Source organism: Podarcis muralis, chromosome 1 (genome assembly GCF_964188315.1).
Source record: "Podarcis muralis chromosome 1, rPodMur119.hap1.1, whole genome shotgun sequence".
Taxonomy (NCBI): domain Eukaryota; kingdom Metazoa; phylum Chordata; class Lepidosauria; order Squamata; family Lacertidae; genus Podarcis; species Podarcis muralis.
In genome coordinates this window covers 91,253,464-91,270,485 of record NC_135655.1, presented here as the reverse complement: position 1 = coordinate 91,270,485, position 17,022 = coordinate 91,253,464, and the positions used below count along the sequence as shown (strand labels likewise).

Sequence of the window (17,022 nt, the reverse complement as noted above, 5' to 3'; positions counted from 1 at the left end):
GGGGTAAGGAGGGGAAGGCGTAGCTTAAGCCGCCATTGCTTTGTGGGGATATATGGCTGTGGGAGCAGCCATTGGTCTACGCAGTCGCGGGTGTGGTCTGAATCTGCCTATGGGAATAATGGTGGAACGGCGTAATACTGCTCAGAGGTAAAGTCCTATTGCATTCAGCGGGGCTTGCTCCCAAGTAAGTGGTGCCGCTGGCTAATTAAATTGCCGTATACCTTAAAAAAAAAAAACAACCCCGCCCGATAATTCGTATAATCCAAACCATGATTTTGGGAAGTTGAAACAAAAACGGTACACCTGGATTTGAAACTAGCCCCACTCACCTCACAGAGTGTTTGTTGTGAGGGAGGGAGGGAAAGGAGAATGTTGGCCGCTTTGAGACTCCTTCGGGTAGTGATAAAGTGGGATATCAAATCCAAATCCAAACTAGGAGGGATATTAATTGGTTATAATCGTATTGTCTTTATTAGGGACTAGCGCCTTTTGAGATTTCGGGGTTTACATGGCAATTGTCAATAGAAAGATCCCAAAAGAAATAAACAAACTACTGTATACAATTAACTGGATATTGATTAGTACTTTCTAAAATAGTAAAATCTAATTTGAGGTGTTGCACAGTGGTATATGGATTTTTTTAAAAAAATAATTTTTATTAACAGACCAATCAAATCAAATCACATAAATTACAAATTACAAAGCCGAATTTTAAATTTTTTGTTGGGGGTACCCATATTTCAAGTTCCGAAAGGGATCCAATCATGGTATATAGAATTTTTTTTTAAAAAAAATGTAATTGACCTAGAATACGAGCAGATAATGTCATTTTAATAAACTTTCATGCCCACTCAAAAATACCTTTAAACCAAGAGCTAAATCCTTAACATCTTAATTATCTTTGAATAATCGACACTGGTGGAAATGAGCCAAGATGGTTCTGTTCATAAAGTTCCTGCAATAATGACATGTCTTCCTCCAACACTGTGTTCTCAAAATATTGTCTGTGGAATGAGGGCAAGCGGCCTTTAAAGGTATGCTAGGATCCCAACCTGAACTGAAGAATGCACATCTACAGTATTCCTTCATTCTAAGTGTGTGGAGACAGGAAAGGTAAGGTATTCTGTATATATGCCCAGAAGTACTCACTGTATTTATATCTGTGGCTATACATGGATAAGTCTGAGGGCTAAGGCTATGGGGCCAAAGCCAATACTATCTTCAAGAGATTATTTCCCCCTACACCACTGCAGTGATAGTCCTTTCAATACTGTTTGATAGTTATTATATTAGCTTTATGATTGCTGAGCCTAATATATAAACCACAGGCACATGACTTAGAAACTTTTCTTTATTAAATCTGAGTGGTCTCTCCACAAATCTAAAAGCCTAACAGTCTGGTTAAGGGTTTATGGAGAGCATTAGGATACCTACAGACATATTTAAAAACTTGTGTCATAGTACAAATTTCCCATTGGGGTGTGTCTGCTTTCTTTTTATGTTGGGATGCTATGGACAGACATAAAGGCAAAGTGACCCCTGAACATTAGGTCTAGTTGCGGACGACTCTGGGGTTGCGGTGCTCATCTCGCTTTATTGGCCGAGGGAGCATGACTAAGCCACTTCTGGCGAACCAGAGCAATACACGGAAACACCATTTACCTTCCCGCCGGAGCGGTACCTGTTTATCTACTTGCACTTTGATGTGACACTTCACTTGCTTTTTTTTTTTTGTTTTTTGTAAAGCCACTCTTTTTTAAAAGCCACAGCTTTTTTTAAAAAGCTGAAAAAATTAAAAGGGGAATAAGTGGCCTCATGATGTTGTAAGCAGCTAGCCAACACAGCACAGCCAGGTTCAGCTACAAACAGGATGGATTTTCCTTAAGGAAAAGTTGAACAAAACCTGATGAATACTCATCCACAGCGGACTCACAACTCAAGTTACAAGTATCTGGATGCGCACTTAGGCTGCAATCCTAAATGCACTTGCTGCAGCGTAAGTCCCACTGAACATTCTGCGACTTACTTCCAAGTAAGCATCAATAGGGATGTCAGTAGATGACCCATTCCCACCTGCTTTTTATCCTTTTTTTGATAATTTCTGAAGTAAAATTCAAAGACAGTGGTAGGATTTCGCTATATAATACACTGGGAAAACTGAAAAACCTAAGGATGAGATGTATGACCATACCTTTATTCCAATATTTTCAATATGTACCAGTTTGTATTGATTTTCTGTACATGTTTGTATTGCTTTCAAAGCACCAAGGTTGATGTGTTCCGTGGCTCACCAAGAAGAAGAGTGTACAACCTGCAGAAAAATTGACAAACTGTCAGGTTCCTGTTGGGGAGGATGCCAGCATTTGCCATCTTTTAAGAATAAAGACTACATATGTGCTGCTATGAAGAGAGTGATATAGCAGGTGAGTGCTCAACATTATACTACAAAAGTCCCCCTGAAAGAAAGAGAATCTTTAATATGCACGTGTAGCTAAGGCAATTAGCTCATGTAAACACATCATCATGTATGTCGTGATTTTGTACGTCTTTTAAAAGTCGAAAAGCATAAAATTATGCTAAATTGTGTTTCTGCTGTTTAAACATGCTTTTTATATATAACAAGTATGTTTAAAGTAATATTCCTCCAAAATGTCTGAAAAAAGTATGCAACATAATTTTGCATACAGAAGAGGAACCACAAGAAAATAATCAGTCCATTGATATCTATATTTTTTAAAGTATCATGACAAACTCATTATTTTATGGTGTATAATCTGTTATTGTCAAACATCGAAACTGCTGCTCAGCACCACTGAAGTCAGTGGGAAATTTGCCAGCAACATCAATGTATAGCAGCTTCTATATAAACTAAGCAACCAGATATTTTAGGGTGTTCAATGTGCCAAATATATACCCAGAATTAATTATTTGGCAACAGCCTCACAGGTGAACTATGCAGACATTTTTATTCTGAATAGAACAGATCTGACCAAAGATCAGAGTTAAAATGGAAACTGTTTTACCCTCACTTACGATTGTTGTGAATTCCTCATCTCTAATATGGAGCTATTTGCTTGTTTGCAAATGCCTAGAATAATTTTTCTTCAAACATTATATAAACTTCATATATAATCATCTTTGGAAGAGAAGTCTGAGAATCTGTACTAATTACAGTGATGTTTTTTCTTATACAGACAGTTGTCCTTGGGGAGTGGAGCTCGACCACCTATTACATCTCACAAAGGCCGACAAACAATCTTCAGATCTCAGTAACTCCCCATCATAACTGAGCTGCACTAGATTTGAACTGACAACTTTGAAGAAGGATTCTCCATATCCAATTACCCAGGTCCCTGATGAGCTCAATGTTTATCTGAAAGCTCTGCCTTCTGAAGTGTGATGAGGGGATTCTTCCCATCTTCAGCTGGGTTGCAACTTGCCTGCACTCCCTTCTATCAAATAAAACTTTTATTCCATTACTCCTCATCTCATTTCTGGCCTTTTTGTTCTCACAAGAGACCGTTGCCTGCTTAATTTCTCCCTCCATCTAAATTAGTGTTTGGCCATGTAATTGAATATATTTAATTGTAGAAGGAATTTTGGCTATTTGCTGATTATATTAAAAGGACTGAGAGCTACATTCAGCTCATCAAGCTAGGCTGAGCTAGAGTTGAACCCTGGGGACCCCCTGATGGCTGTCAACAACACAGACAAAGCCCTTCAAGGTTCTCCTTCCTGCCCTGTTACGAAAGAGGAAGGCAGCTGACATTAGGGTGGACTGGCAGGAAAACAAATCTCAACAGCCCCTGTTGAAGGAATGGAGGGAAAAGGCCAGTCACATCTCCATAGAAGAATGGAATAAAACTCCCTGTCACTAAGCTATTGAGGCTCTCTTCCCTTCCTCACAAGTCTCCTGCCTTCACCTAGAGCCCTCCAGGTGTTCTCAGATTCTAGCCCCATCATCCTGACCATTAGGCTGTGCTGTCTAAGGCTGATGGGAGTTGGAGTTCATAGGGTTACAACAGGCATAGGTAAACTCAGCCCTCCAGATGTTTTGGGACTACAACTCCCATCATCCCTAGCTAACAGGACCAGAGAACTCAGACCTTCTATTCGCCTTTCAGCACCCTTAACACTTCCCAGGATCCTTTGGGGAAAGCCATGACTGTTTAAAGAGGTACAGTACTATTTTCTATATATGGTGCGGATGTGGCCCTAGAGTAACACAGTAATGAGAGAAGACAGGCATTTTGATTGTAAAATAATGATAATTTTAAAAAATGAAACACTGACAGGTAAACTTTCATAGCACGTGACAAAGGAAACAGGAAAGGCCAGGGATGAAATTCAACACTGAGCTCTTCCAAGCGTTCCATTTGCCCAAGCATTTCAGCTTGCCAAACAGAACAATACCCGTTTGTCCCATGTTCTGCTTTGGGAGTTTTCCTGATGCCCTACAAGCTAATTTTGGGGGGTGCAGGTGGGGTGCAAGGCAGGAAAGGGAAGGCCCAGCTGAGCAAGTGGGTGTTCTCACGCAAAGCTTCTACTTTACAGGACTGGTGAGGTGAATCCCACCCATGGTCTCTTTTTATTTCTTTTTAGAAAAGTGGTACTATTTTATTACCTACTCAGACTTAAAAAAAACAAGCCAGTTTTTAAAAAATACAAAATCATTTATGAACATGGGATCTTTGTCAAATGAGAAAGGGAGAAGAGGAATAGCTAAAAAGAAACTGGACAAATGATGGAACTAGTTCCTTGAACTTGGGAGAGTAGGAGTGGGGAAAGAGTACCCAAATCTAATAAACAAATTTAAGTGTCCTTTGAATCTCCTCACCTTTAATCCCTTCTTCAAAACCATTTGGCTGAGCTAATGATATCTACCCCCCAGGGTCTTCCCTTCTGAGTGCATTTCAAAAATTTGTTATAAGGTTAAATACAGTTGTAGAGTTCAATAATAACTATGATGGAGAAAGAAACTAAGAAGTGCTGGCAAGGGAGAAAAATTGTTTTCACGTGAGACTGGAAATGAGATAGAGAGTTGATGAGGCGGAGAAGTGGCCACCACAGATAAGAATGTCAGCTGTGGTGAGACTGTGTGAAGGAGACTCTGTATCAAATGAACTCTGGGAGTAAACAGAAGTGAAGTCTATGGTAGTGGAGAATATAGAATTAAGCCCTGTAATAAATCTGAGAACCTTGCAGCTGGCTTAGAGGAAGCTGACATCCAGCCTTTCATTTTCCTCTTGTGCAATGTAAGGGCTAGGCAAAAGATAATTTTCCTATAAATTAATACAATAAAATGACCTACATTCATCAACAGTCCCATTTATGCTTATGACTTTACTTCTTTCAGTGCATATGAATGTGTGTGAATAAAAAGACTCGTCAGGGGAAACCATTCCTATTATAGATAAAATTATGTAAGCTGCGTTGTGTGTACTCCATGCCTGCAAACTTCAAATTCTGCTGAAAGGTAATCCAAATTCTGCACTAACAGCATGATCTGCATCCTCTCTATACATTAAGCAAATTCACCCATTTTTTCATTTTGTGCAGCTTATATTCCCCATAAAAGTGCCAAAGTGCAAAAAAAAACCCTGGCACTCTCCCCTGAAATATTTCATGCTGTTGCCACCACCCCTCCATTCCTGCCATGTCTCCATCTTCAGTATCAACAAATACTCAAGTGAGCCTATGCACCCAAATGCTCCATAGCAAATGAAATTATGCTGTGTAATGACAGGTGACATGCTGATATTTTCAAACATTAATAATTAAACCATATGACATTAGCCAGCCATGGAAAGTGACACCAGTGCTACCCTGTGCCTAAATATAGGCGAAAAATGTACAAATGTTTCAACTGGTGTTCCAATATATGTATGTGTGCCATGAGCTTATCAATTGGCTGCCCATTGTGTCTCCCAAATGTGCTGTACTGTGTATTTGCAATCTCTGATTTAGCATCAATGTCTTAACAACACATCTCCGTGTATTTATCAGGAATGCATGTGGTAGTGTGGAATGGTGGAGGAGGAGCACGGCAATTGAACATTTTTACTTGAAATGCTGAATTTTATTCTTACTTTAATGTTTTAACATGATTTTAAATTTTCATCAAATATACCTGTAATTTTATTTTACTACTTAATAATGACATGCAAGACAATAATCACAATATGAGCAACCTGCAGATGAATCACAATTGCCTAAGAACCAACCAGGGGTGCCAACTTCAATAAAATATTGGGTGGGGCTAGGTTAGCCCCGCCCTGCATTATTGATCACAAGCATACCATTTGAATGGCAGTGCCCATCAACTTTGAGGAGCCCAGACCCCTCAAATATTTTATTGGGGAGGGGGCAGAGGGACCTCGGCCCCTAGGAGTTGGCTCCTATGCTAAGTGCAAATACTATGAAGCTATGAAGAAAGATGTCTGCACTGTAAACACATAGGAGCAACATAGTTACTGAATGACATACTGCAAAAAGACACCATATATCCTCATTGGTTTTCAAATAATTAAAGACCACTGTCTACCCATTATTTCCACTCACAATTTCCAATTTATTTCCATTGTGATTTCTTTTCAGGACTGTCAGCCTTGTTACTATTAGAATTGCTGGCTGGCAGGTTTTTAAACGCTCAGTCCCAGATGATTTTAAATGGACTATTCCTTAGAGCCAATAATTTTAAAAAGACAGTAATCCTTGTTATCGTGTTTAGGAATAATATTCTCCACATCAAAGCACCAGGTAGGACCTGAGAACATCCAATGACCCTTTCAATTGTGTGAATTTGTTCTCTGTTAAGGAGTTGTCACTCCCTGGAAAAGTGGAGATGACAGGAAGAGTCACTGGATAGCAACTGAACAGGGGTTGGTTAGAATGACATTTTTATTACTACAGTTTTATCCTGTTCTTCCTCTAAGGAGATTCAGACAGCATGCAGGGTCAGCACCTCACCACCAAGGCAGGTCACCAGGTCAGCTTCAAGGCCAAGTGGGACTTTGAATTAACTACTGCACCACACTGACTCTTATTGTAAACACTTGGTTCTTTAGTGTATCAGCAGAAAAATAAGGATATCTCGATTCTTCCCAATGACAGGGGACAAGCAGTGGTCCAACAAACCTGCTACCATTTTTCTTTTCACATTTAAGTGCTCAACAGAGAATATTAAGGGAGCTTATGACCGATGTCATTAAGTACTGTAGATACTTGGGGTTCTAGAACTTGCAGATTTAGGTTCAAAACAACCTTCCCCCCCCAATGCTTCCAATCATTACCTGCATTTCTTAATAAAGATTTCAGTGGGTTGCAGAAGGCTGCAGAAAACAGACCCACTTCAAAGGAACAGTCACTTAAGGGATAATCACATATAACTTCCTGAATCTGGAAAAAGAGGGATCAAGTCTTGCTAGTGAAGCTGCTAAAACTGAAAAATATGGGGCCCATAGGGCAAATTGACCCATCTCAAAATACACAAATGCATTTCAAGGTGAGTTTCCTCACCCCTAAAAATGGCCTCCTACTCATAATTTAAATGAAGAATATTATACATTTATGTACCTATTTGCTGCCTATTGTAGTTTCCAGTCCACAGTCCAGGCATTTGGAAAGGCAGCTGCCAGCTGCTGTGTTGGCACATGTTTGTTGATAGCTGAAATTGACTTGGATGTTATAGAACAATATCCTGACTCCTGAGTCCTTTTGACTGCAGCAATCAATCTACCCGCAAATTTCCAAGTCAGAAGAACTCACATACACCCCAAGGGCAGGGCATGCATCATGCAAATGTGACCTTTAAAAATGCAAATCATGAGTCCAGACTGTTGAAGGGGAAAATTCTCTCATAAACAACAAGCCAATCAACCAATTTGCAGGTTTGGGGGGGGGGGAGTGGGGGGACATGGCTGGCTGCCAAAGAGTCCCTGGACCAAAAGAGAGAGCAGATAGCAAGGTTCAAGGAAATCTGGGATAGACATGAATGCAGTATTCATGAATGCAGCTGGAGGAGAAGTGAGCAGAGGCTGGCAAAAAGGACAGTGAGTGAAGGGGTCCCATTTTCTCACCCACATGGACCCCCCCCCCCCCGGGAAGCTCACCAAGTCTGCTGTACCTGTGTGAAGACGGCAGATGACTGCTGAATGGGACACAGCTGTGGGCAGCCTGAGGTTGTTTCATGCACCTGTGGGCCTGCTCATAAAAAGCAAGCCCAAAGTAAAAGACTAGGGTGATATCAGCTGTTTTGTAGAATCATTATTCCTTGTTAAATTTTGTGGGAGAGTTGGAACTGATATTGATTTATATGCATTAGTAATGATGTACTAATGCAATATTCCCCCCCCTATGTAACTGTTCATTTTTGTAAAAATTTCTTAATTTCTTGTTGTCTGATGTGACCTTAGTTTTCCATGCACCACTTAGAGATAATGTAATATATTAAGTAGTCTAAAACAGTCTAAGTAAAGAAATGAATAATATTCTGCTAAGGTGGGTGCAGATTGGTTACTTGGCTAGGAACCAGTGTTTAGTATGTAGGATCTGGAAAAGGAAATGGGAAGTGAGGGTCTAGGGAAGGATGAGGTGTTTCCTGACTTCTTATACATTTATAATTTATTTGCTGCAATTATATCCCTCCCTTTTTATGATGCAACTCGGGGCAGCCAGCACAGTGTTCCCAGGCGACCTCCTACCCAGGCGCTGACCAGACCCACAACTGCTGCTTCATATGACTTTAGACCATACATTATCTTCCAGACCAGACTATTCGTGGTGGAGGGTGGGGATCTGGAACCAAAATCAAATCTTTGTCTGCAAAGCTGGTTGAAGAGGTGAGAGAACTGTACCTTAAAGGCCCTTGTGGTGGTCAGCCTTGGGATGGGGTATAGAGTGTGTGAAGCAACCTTCTTCCCACACAGACTATTTTGTCCTCTTAAGGGCTTGGGGGTTGAATAGGAATGGAGCTAGAAAACATTGCAAGGAAGAGGAGGATGCAGTGCACAAGCTGAGTTACTATCTGAATAAAATGAGGAGAGAAAAAAGACTTAATAGACCTGCCATTTTCACAAATAAATCTGGACAGTGGTGCACTTGGGTAATTTCAGACCCGCCCCCGCCCCCCGAGTGTCCCTATTTTCCAGGGATGTCTCTGATTTAGAGAATCTGTCCCAGTTTCCATTTTGTACCCGAAATGTCCCCCTTTTCCTCAGGATATCAATGTTTTAATTGGAGAAATGTTGGAGGCTATGGAGTTATCTGACCCCCGAGGTGTCTAAGGCAATCCTATATAGGCAAGGTTTTAAAAAAATGTTTAATGTTTTATTATGTTTTTCTATGTGTTGGAAGCTGCCCAGAGTGGCTGGGGCAACTTAGTAAGATGTATGGAGTATAAATTATAAGATTATCATTATGGAATGGGATGTCCCTCTTTTCATCAAAGAAATATTGGAGGGTATGTAATTTCACCCTCTAGACATAGTAGTCTCACAGGGAAGCGGGTGGGCTCTTCAGGTGGCAATGGGATTATAGCTACGTGGCATATACAGTGTGTAAATAAATAAACAAACCAGCATGTATTATATTCAAATTGCACTACGCCCACCCTTTGATCATCCCACTGGGTGGTGGCCCTAAGCCCTATATTCCTGCCCTAACTGCACCACACAATTCAGAGAGGAAACCCATCTCTGCTTTTAGAAGCAGTAGCTGCATTTTATGGAAAGACTCTTACCGCAGTGAGGCTCTGCATCCTTGTGCATGGCAAAGGCAGTCTTTCCTCACAGTGCATCTCTCTTAGCTTGCAAAGCAACAAGCTTCCTTTAGGGTGATATATTATTAGTATCGTTTCATTTTCAGGGTCACAGGCACTTTGGCTGTTACGCAAATAAAGCAGGTCTGTTTTCTTTTGGTGATCATGTAAGGGGGCCGATCCAATCACAGAGGTCTCTCTTCGGGGCATTCCACCCACCACTTGCCTTCTTCCTTCTCTGGGAACGAAATTGAATCCGAAAACCACATTAATACACTCCTAGCTCATACAGTCCCTTTAGATTTCCTGCTACTGTAATGGAACACATTGTCAGATTTTGTTTACATTCAGATATTTCTGGAGAGAGAAAAACTCATTCCAACCTGATTGTTTCATGTATCATTCTTCTCCACCAAACTTAATTAGATTTCATTTAAACAATTAAAGTAAATGAGAAAAGCATTCATTGTAAATAAGATTGCCCCATAAACAATTTATAGTCAAACAGCTTCATATCCCTAAGGCCAGTAAAAATAATACCTGCAGCAAGCAATGCACAAGCAGGAAGGGGGAAATAGCTTAGGAATCCAAGGATACAAGAAAATTGCTCAACTGTATTTTTTAAAAGGGTTTCTACCCCTCATGCAAATTCATCAGAACTTGCTAAGGTGTCTGGTGACCAGGATATTGGACTTTTATCTCCTTGCATATCTTATGACCTCTCCACAAACTCAAGCGCTTTCCCATTTGCCACCATATATGCCCATACCCACGCTACTCCTCTCATATTATAATTTTTTATATAAGTTTTTGATTTATAAAATCACTCATTCTCACATTTTTATTTTTCTTCTACAAAAAAGCAAACAAAATAAATGCACAACATCAAAGTATATATATTAAAAATGTGGAGTCAATATTCCAGATTCACCCTTGTGAAAAACAGTAAGGTAAAAAGATAAGTTCTTCCATGAATTTAGTGTTGGATGAGTCAAGCTAAAACTGCATTGCCCAAGCATTCTAATAGGTGCATTTTGCAGTTTTAGCAGTTTACTGATATCTTTACCCTTTTCTTTTGTATAGCAGATAACTAGTCTGAAGCCTGTGCTGTTTCCGAAAGAAAAGGAGAAAAAGTCTGAGTTGGTGGGTGATGGCTTGTCTTCTAAAGGCTGCATATAATTAATAATTCAGAAATATAATTCATATTTATTTTTCCATCAGAAAGAGGCAAGCAAATTAAACAAACCTAGGAGAAAAATGAAAACTGAGTAGACGTACACAGACACTTTGCTATAAGGGTCCTTGACCAGCTTTAACTCTGCCAACAAAGCGGAATTCAAGGTTTTGTGCAAACAGTGTATCCTGCTTATCTTGCACACCCCGTCATAAAAAGGCACAGGCAAGCTGCTCTGTTTGAGACAAAATAATGTTTTGCAGACCCTTGCCCTTTTTGTGTCCTCCCCCTTTTTACAGTTGTTCAGCTGTGCTCCTCTCTGCTTTATTTTACCAAGCTTGCCTCCAAAATAAAAGTTTCCCCAAATAAAAGTTGGCATCTTCCAAGAATGTCTGCAATTGCCATGTCACCACCCTCTCGATCAACGCCCTGCAAAATGGGGTATTTGTAAGTGGTCGGTAGCTGCCACAGACTAGTACTATGCCAGTGGCTCTTTAAAAGACGAGGGGAAACTACATCACTGGCACAAAGATGCATTAACCACCCACTACACCAAAGCATCCAGGCTCTGCTAGCTAGATTTGATAAGTCACAATGGGCAGGGATTGAGAGGGCATATAGTCAGTCATAGGTATGCTTGCAGCAATGGGGGTTATCACATGTGGACTGGAAAACAGACAAGGTGCCCCTTATTGGCAGGAAATCTCCCAAAGCCCTTGGCTGCTACTATATGGTGTTTCAGCCAATCAAATGTGACTCTTATGAACTGGGCAAAGGCAGAATAAATTTCTTTCTAATAAGGCACAGGAGTTGCAGCTACAAGCCATTTCCTGGTGTGAAATTTCTACCTACAGCCAGGTATGGTTATTATTTATATAACATCATCAGAGTGCACAGTACTGTACAAAGTTAAACTGGCACTAGTGAAACGTCCCTGCTCACAAGGAACTTACAATCCAGGCAGTGAGAAAAATGCAGAAGCAGGGGGAATAAAAGGTGAGTGAGTTGTGTTACACATATTTAAAGTGTGCTGAAGTGGGTTTTGAGGAGGGATTTGATGGATGAGAGACAGCGAAGTAGAAATATGTTCTTGAGTTCCATTATGAGTGTGCACATAAAGAGAAGAAGCAGAGAGGGCACACAGAAAATTGGGAGGTATATCCAATACATATGACATTGAACTAGAATTGTGTGGATAAATTGAGCTTTACTGTAATAGGCATTCGAGTGAGAGCCCCAACTTCATTAACATGTGCAATTCTGCATGATGATCTGATTAGCTATTACAGATCATTTAGCAGCAAATGTATAAAGGCACCACATCCCACATACCAAATATGTACACAGTTAAATTGAAGAAAAGCAAGAGAAAGTGTAATGATAGTCTGGTTTATTTGCAAACAGAGGTCTATAATCCCAAGCAACAGAGGGTAATTTATTTCCATCTGTGACATCTCTGAACAGTTTCTGATAGACAGGCTGAATCCCTCTAATGATAGAGCTGATCTGTAGGTTCTGGTATTTTGGGCTTCTTAGTGCATCACAAAATTAGAACACCCAAAATTTCAATATTCACTGACGGAGGTAGAATTTTCAAGAGAAACATGTAGTTAGTTCCCTGCCCTATGTTTTGCTCATAACACAAATGCAGAGAGGAGAGACACATAGTCCGTCTCCTGCCTACCAATTCTCCCATGCAAATACTTTCCCACAGTTGTTTTTAAAGCTTTCCCCTCCACACCCTAGCTCTGAATTAATAATTCAAATTGTGAATTTACCTTGTTTGTGGAGCAAATGTTTTCAGTGGAGAATAAGTGGGCATGGAGAAGGGTTTTCCTTCCAATTTCCAAATTACCTCAGCAGACGCAGATCTCAAAACGCACCCTTGGTGTGGTACCATGTAGCTCAGCCCTTTAGAGTGGGCAGTCATGAATGAGCAGCAACTGCCATTGAGAAATCTTTTATATGTGATTAAATTATTCCAGCTCAAATGATCAGGGATAATTTCATCCCATGTAAATTCAGTAAGCACATTATGGAACGTTGTTTATTTAGTGGTTTACCCTCATGAACCAATGTGATCTAGTGGCCAGAGTGCTGAACCTTGACCCCAGAGACCCCATTAAAATATTTGTCCAGGCAAGAAGCTCACCATATGATGCTGGATCAATCCATCTTCATCAGTCTAATCTACCTGATATGGTTCTTGGTAGTCTATGCTGAAAGAAGCAAAATATGGATACATGGGTTATGTAACTCTACCCCCTGCGAAATAATGCCTATGTATGCCACTACCTGGTGGAAGAAGAGCCAGCATTATACTGTACCAGCCAATTTTCTCATAGCTTGGATATTATTTATCCCAGAACAAATCTTTGAACATTTCATGTTCACCCATGTTTATGTTGTGGGAAAATACAGTTGTGTAAGGTGGCAGCAAAACCCACAAGTGCCTCCCCCTTCTGGGTAGTAAAATAATAATAATAAAGTAAATAACAATTGGCTGTCCTTTTATGACACCTAAAATCAGCTGCTGCACCCTCCTGATTGTAGGGCTTGTTGTGGCCTATATAGCAGAAACAAACTTTTTTGGTATGAGTTAATCTATTGGGATGTTTGATTACAGAAAACCTGCCCTAAGGTAGGTTGTCCTGGGCATCTACAAAATCCCTGTGCTTTTAAAACCCAACTTCTAAGAGAGAGTTAAAAGGCTTGCATGACTTTAAAATATTTCAGAAACATTTACATAATGCCTCGGAGGTTGGTATAGATATTTTCTAGTTCCTTACAGGTATCTGTCCCTTGTGTTATTAAAAGGCGACACACAATTATTACTCTATGTGCTACTGAAATGTAAAAACTCATATTGGCAAGTTTCTTATGTTATTTTAATAAATACGTGCACACATAATGGCTTCTTTCTCTTCCATTGATCTGGTTCTAAGGAATATTAAGATGAATGCCAGTAGCCTACATATAGATAATGAAATATATATTTCATGGAGAACCAAGTCACAAGATGAAAATTTTTATTTGGAAATGCTACTAAGGTCCAAACTTGTAAAATCAGCCATGGTTTGGCAGAATACCTTGCATATCATACTGAGAAGAGAAAGCTATGCTGTCTTTACAGTTGTGCAAAACCATTAAGATGTTATCTATATAAATTCATGCATGGATGTACATGTGCATACATCTATGTATACCATATCCTAGCTAAGGGCCCATCAATCATGAAGCGGTGGGTAAGGTCGGTCCTTTTCCTATGCTTATGCACCACTTCTAACTAAATCCTTTACTACTCCATTCCCACTCACTACTACCCCCTATTTTCTGAGCAGAGAAGCAGGTAAAGGGTTGTTGGTTGTGGGAATGAATTAAGAAAGCCAGCCTGCTTTTCTAGACCAGAGTCTATTCTGACAAGTTCACCAGATGCTTAGGGGTGCCTTGTGGGGAAAATCAGATGCAGAGCAGACACTCTGCCTCAAATTGGGCAGGCCATCATGAAAAGAACAAGGATTTTTACGCTACCTCAAAAGACTAACACATTTGTTACAGCAGAAGCTTTCCTGTATTGAAGTACCCATCATCAGTTGCATGGAGCATTTTTCTCAGTTGGCAGGCATATAGGTGCAAAGAAAGAAAGGTCAGAGGGAAATTAAATGGGGGGAAAAAATCAAAGTGTGACAATTATGTCAAAGCTTAGATGTATGTACAGTGAACTCAATGTCCTTTCAAAGTGCACATTTTATTCTCTTGAACAAACACAGCCCTGATATCCAGGCCAGGTCTTTTGTTTTAAACTAGCCTGTGAAATATAATAGTTGCCCTGATCTCTGCTTTTAAGAAATCAGCTCACCAACAGTGTTTACATTTGAAATAGGAAGGACTTTGGCTTTGATCAGCACAGGAAGAACAAAAGTACAATTAGTCCTAAACTGAAGCGTCGATTGTAGCTTTTTCCCACCTCCACCAACCCCTCTTTTCGTCTACAATAAACAGACACATCGTCTGTGGATTCCAGTGCCATTGGCTGTGTCTATATTTGTATTAATTGCTGAGAACTGCAGACATTTATTAAAAAAAAAAAAAAGTTGGAACTTGCCAATGGTGACTTCATCTCTTGGGATTGCTCCGAATCACAGGCTTTAGTGCATGTCTAGGACAATTGCTCACTGTGCTTTAGATAAGTAATTCTTTTCAACTGGTTACTCCACAATGACATGAAAATTGTGGAATCCAATTTTCCCATTGGGATATTGTAATGGAGTCTATTGGCCTTGGAAGATCTCCCTTCCTTCCCCTGTTTCAGTTAACGTGCAAATATAATTTACCTCCTATTTATAGTTTCATGACCCATTTCATTCTCAGCCAAGATGTCTTTTGAGTGAGATGATTTTAAACGAGATGAACAATTAAACTCTAATGGCCTGCAAAAGCTTTAGGCACTACAAACCACTGTGCATCAACTTGAACTCCTTAGCTGTTTAATTAGGAAAGGCTAGGCCAAAATCCGATGTGAAATCCACCAAGTTTGGGGTGGTGGAGGAGGGGGGGAACTAAGTGAAGAGAGTTTGGCTTACAAAGTTTAATCTGCTCTACTCTTTATTAAAAACTTGGGAAGTAACTTTAAAAAGAAATTAAATGCAAATTAGTACAGTGGTACCTCGGGTTACATATGCTTCAGGTTACATACACTTCAGGTTACAGACGCTTCAGGTTACAGACTTGGCTAACTCAGAAATAGTACCTCAGGTTAAGAACTTTGCTTCAGGATGAGAACAGAAATTGTGCTCCGGCGGCGTGGCAGCAGCAGGAGGCCCCATTAGCTAAAGTGGTGCTTCAGGTTAAGAAGAGTTTCAGGTTTAGAACGGACCTCGGAACGCATTAAGTACTTAACCTGAGGTACCACTGTATTTGTATCCTTTCATACAAAACAATTTCCAGTGCTTGCTCCTTAAATACATACATACATACATAACTACCTACCTACCTACCTATAATCTATCTCCTGGTACTTCCATCTGACTGCCTCTCAACACATGCACAAGTTTTTCCTAAAGGGAACTTTTTTTTCCCTTTAAAGGACTATGTGCCTTTTGTCTTCTGTCAGATTTGTAGGAAGCTTCCCCCCCACCCTGCCCAAAGAAATTCATTTTAAGGAGTATGTCTTCATGTATATGCAGAATATTTCCTACAAGAGTGTCATATTTGTTTGAAGGAAGGAAGGGAGGAAGGAAGGAAGGGACTACAATGAAACCACTGGGCTTATTCAGTTTGATCCAGACCAACCATGAACAGAGTTGTGCTCATGCCCACATGCTGAAGGGGAGGAAGGTGAATTGTGCAGATTCCTCCTGTTTGTAAAGCCCCAGGAAAGCTGCTGTGGGTGACTGGGGGACCTTCCATGTGGGAGGTGACATGGGGATTCTTTTGGGAGGAAGTGCAGAATAGAAATTTAATAAAGAAACCAACAAATAAAAAACGGATAATACTGGGGGAAATTACCTCCATCCCACTTGTGGTGGGGGCCTCCACTGTATCTCAGTCATTTGTGCAAATGGAAGGAACCATTCCATTTGTAGGTGAACACATCTTGATTCAACCATAGTTATTTTCTGCCTTCCATTCTGGCAACTGGCAAGGAGGATTAAATGCTCACTCAGCCAGTGAAATGTTGGCCAGCTGTCAGTCCTACTTTATGGCTCCTAAGTGCCAATATCATCAAGCCACAAAGAGAAGGATTTGTTGCTGCTATACCACAGATGTGGAACTCCCTTGAAACTTAAATACCACAAGTAGGGATCATTGTGCATTTTGTTCAGTCCCCATTTTAAATCAAACAATCCTAACAGCACTTCCCAAACTAATATATGGATCAGAACAGCTTTCTCTGATTTTTGTGTTGCAGTTCTCTGTTGAGAAAAGTACCAAAATACATTTTAAAATGTGCATTTTAGGTTAAAGGAGTAATTTTTGGATACATACTTTACATAAAGTGCAGATTTTTCATGTGGTTTAAAAATGGAAAGATAGCGTGGAAACATGTCTGAATGGACTTACGGACATAGGAATGAACACGTGTGAAACT

The 17,022-nt window shown here is 40.2% G+C and overlaps 1 long non-coding RNA gene across 1 annotated transcript; it reads left to right on the top strand.

The window, feature by feature from the left end:
- The first annotated feature begins 45 nt into the window (after positions 1-45).
- Positions 46-3,479, top strand: LOC114603911 (uncharacterized). The gene is made up of 3 exons (XR_003708182.2): positions 46-184; positions 2,263-2,423; positions 3,195-3,479. It is a non-coding gene; the product is annotated as an uncharacterized LOC114603911 (long non-coding RNA).
- Positions 3,480-17,022: the final 13,543 nt, after the last annotated feature.